Here is a 4,092-nt window from a genome sequence, read left to right on the forward strand (position 1 = left end):
TGAGATGTTACGGGAGGTGATTAAGGACCCACACCTCCACAGAGGGTCTCTGAAACCCCATATCATGTCTGAAATCCTCTGATTTATGATCAATAAATATACATCAAAGCACAAGTAATGCACAAGTCTTTTGGAACAGGTCTCGATCATCATTTTAGACAAAGTTTCGAAGCTCCAGCTATTTACTTTGGGCTTGTTCTTAAGGTAAAACAGGTTAAATGTGGGTAGTACAGACCATGGCAAACTGCTGCAAGTGACCAGGAAGACTTGGAGCTAAAGTTGAAGCTGCCATGTACCTCGCCTGTCTCAGTTTCCCCCATTTCTGATCTTCATCTTTTCTTGTCTCTCCTTCCTTGTTTCTGTTCTCTCTGTATGTATATGTAACACAAAAATTACATATGTCTGAAACATCTGTCTCTGTTTCTATCCAGATCTATCAACCAATCAACAAAATTAGCATCTCGTCGCATCTTACCTTTTTACTAACATTTTTTTCCACTTGATCACAAAAAAGCATTTTCCAAAATGTAAGTTTTAAATTGCTGTTTGCTACCTGTCACATACAGTTACCATGTTTAATATAATTCTCTATTTAGGGACATTTAGGCTAGCCCCAATATTTTAGCATTATAAACAAGACTGCTTGAATATCCTTGTACCTAAATCCTTGGGGCTATCAATGATATTTTTCTTAGGCAAAGTGATAAAATGTAGAATAACCCATCAAAGAACATGGGTGTTGGATTTTGAGTCTCAAATGCAAATATTCGACCGCTTACAGCATACAAGAGTGTCTCCCACCTCCCCATGGTAATTTTCTGTTACAGACAATCTTGTAGGTAAAACATGATTGGTTTTAATTGTGGTTAGTTGATTCCTGATGAAGTTAAATGTTTTTCAGGTTTGCTGTCCATTTGCATTTCTCTCTCTCTTTTTTGCACTTTGTGTTTCTTCTTTTAATTTCTCCACACCGCTGTTGAATGCCACCCTGTGTCTGCTGTCCTCTGCAACCCAGCCTTTACCATGGGAGTGATGTCAGCGTCCTATGGAGCTCAGCGGTTGTCAACTGCTTTGCCAACTCACATCCACAGCTGGTCAGACACATCTGTCATTCCTCCCACTAGGGTGACTAAACCCCTCCCAGAGCTGTAAACCTTGCTCTTCCCTGAGCTTCTGGTCACCATGCCCCGGGGCCTTCAGTGCAGCAATGCCCTGCCCTGCGGTGTAATGGTTTAGCCAGGTGAGCTTCTTGAACACTCAGGTTCTCACCAGAAGGCCTCCAAGGAACAGCTCCCTCCTGCTCCAGGGAAACAGGCAACTGTAAATCAGGAAATGATATGGCCCTGACTTATTTATCCTTGTAAGAGTTTTATGTGCTGGAGTCAGCAAGGGACCCATTTGCTTGATTCATAGCCAATTTGCAGAACCATCACTTTGGGTAAGACGAACCCACCCTGCTCAGCGGGTTGGCATGAGCCAGGGCTTGTAGGAGACAAGGCACCCTGTGGTGCTGAGGCCTGATCTTGTCTCTCCATCTGGACCAAATGTTATCTTTCGGAGACATGAGACACAGGATGGGAAATCACCGAACAGTGGGAAATTCTTCCTCAGAGTGCTAAAACAGCTCTTTCCCTCTCCCCTGGCCTCCTCCAAGTTCCTCCGCTCTTAGAAGGAATGTTTGCCTGGACAGCAGCTGCACCTTTGTGATCTCAGTCAGTAAAGGAGAATTAAGACCATTAAAGAGTAGCTGTCCAGTCTTTGGCTCGTGCTAATTAGCAATCAAGGCCAAGGCTGAATTCAGTCCCATAATAAATTACAGTTCATCTTTATTAGAGAGTATTCAGCAGTTAAAAAAATCGTTTTCAAAGACTTTTTATGATACTGAAAAGTGATTCTAAAATGAAATAAAACAAAACAAAGACATGTAAAGCCCACAGAATAGAGAATATGATCCCTAGTGTATGAAAGACTAGTTGGAAGTATTATAAAATGGTAGCCATGACTATCTCTGCAGGTCAGATTTTGTGTGAGTTTTGTATTTCTTTTCTATTATACTGTTAAAATTTCCTACATTAAGTTGTTGTGACTTGTTTATCAGAGAAACAATCACTAGTATTTTTAAAGATCAAGTCTGATGTGATCCACCCCAGGCCTCTGAGAATTTCCCAAGCTCCTGTTTGTTACTCACTTCTGCTCTCTTCTCTGTTAGGGAATGTCCAGGGTCATCTGCTGCGGGGGTCAAGGGTGACATTAGCAAGGCCTGCCTTCCTTCCCTTCCTCCCTCCCTTCTTCCCATCCTTCCTCCACTGTGAGGACAGCATTACCACTTGTCTCTCCAAACAGGTTGGATGAGAAAACAGGTTTATTCAAAGCCTGCCTTGAGGAACATAAAGACCTTTCTGTTTTAAATCTCCACCTTGAGGGGAAGTGTGGGGGGTGGGTGTGGAGAGTTTTGATGACATTAGAGGAGGCTCAGCGGAACAAAAGGCAGGAAATACACTTAATGTAGATTTAGTTAGTGTCAGCTTCCTCAGTGTCTGTCCTCAGCAGGTCAAATTACAAAGTACTGGATGCAGAAAAGGCAGTGGCAAGGCCTGTAATCCCAGCGAGGCAGGAGGCTGAGGCAGGAGGATCACAAGTTCAAGGACAACTTAGCAATTTAGTGAGGCCCTAAGGTATTTAGGGAGAACCTGTTTTAAAATTTAAATATATATATATATATATATATATATTTAATATATATATATATATTACAAAAAAGGGCTGGGGATGTAGCTCAGTGGTAGAGCACCCCTGAGTTCAATCCCCAGTACAAAAATAAATAAATAAATAAAAGCAGTTATCACAAAGTTGCTTCTAATTTTAAAGGGTCTGTTTCGTTTCCCCCTTTCCTCCCCACCTACCTCTCTCCTCCCTCTCTCTTTCTCTCTCTCTCTCTCTCCCTCTCTCTCTCTCTCTCTCTCTCCCTTCCTTCCTTTCTTTCCAAATATATATATATATATATTTGGATATATATCGCCCTCATTTTGGGCCCCTGCAATTCTTTTGAGAAAAATAAATATCAACAAGTCAGCAATCCTGACCAAAACCAAATTTTCAACCAACTCAAGTCAGTTGCACCTATTTTGAATGCAAGGGAGTTTGGGAAAAGCTTGGTGGCCCCAAAGATTGCTGTGCACTGTCCTGGTCACAGGGCTGGCAGTGGGCTAGTTTCAATGCTTGATGGAAAAGTCTACGGAAACAACTGTAACATCTTCACCGTTAAGATCAGCAGCAACACCTCCACTCTGTACTGAATGCTTATCATGCTCCAGGTGCTGAACTAAAACATGATCTATTGTCTTATTTGATCTTTAAAACAACTCTTTACACTTGAGAAATCCAGGTTTATCATCATTAAGTAAGGATAAGGATATCTCCGCCTGTGCAAATTTGGGGAAAGAAGGGAGGAGATGCTCAGAGAAGCTCTGTCTCCTCTACAGATGGGGGTGCTCTGGACGGTGGCCTTGTGTGCTGACATTGGAGAGACTGGCTGGGAGAGGTGCATTCCCAGGGGACATTTGTATGAATCTTTCTGATCAAGAGTGACCACCAACTCATTTTAGAATAACATAGGTTTATGTTGAAAGACTTTAGTGATGCACAGGCTAAAGTCATGGGAAGCAGAAGGCTGGGAGCTTTGGAATTGGGAGTGGTGGGCTCCCTGTGGGCTCAGCTGAATCCACTTCAAAGTCACCCTTGATTGCCATTTGCCTGACTGGAGGATTTGATGGTTTGACATGCCAAGCATAGTTCAGGCCCCCACCATGGGTGACTTAGTGGGTCACTGGCGATGTTGGTCCGTTCTTGTAGTGGTAGGGATGTGGCTGCAGTTGGCTGGGCCTCTGCAAGGCAGTCCTCCAGTCAGCCTCCAGTGGGGACCCCAGCCAACCAGAAGAGGATGCTTGGATCCCACTCTTCTGATGTGAACTGACACAAGAACACAGCGTATCTCAGATAATTCATCCCACCTATTATGATAGAGTGCTGCTAATACAAAGAAACAAAGCGCAAGCCAACTCTCTGTAGAACACACTGCTTTTAATAAAAAAA

The sequence above is a fragment of the Sciurus carolinensis genome, chromosome 5, assembly GCF_902686445.1.
Source record: "Sciurus carolinensis chromosome 5, mSciCar1.2, whole genome shotgun sequence".
Taxonomy (NCBI): domain Eukaryota; kingdom Metazoa; phylum Chordata; class Mammalia; order Rodentia; family Sciuridae; genus Sciurus; species Sciurus carolinensis.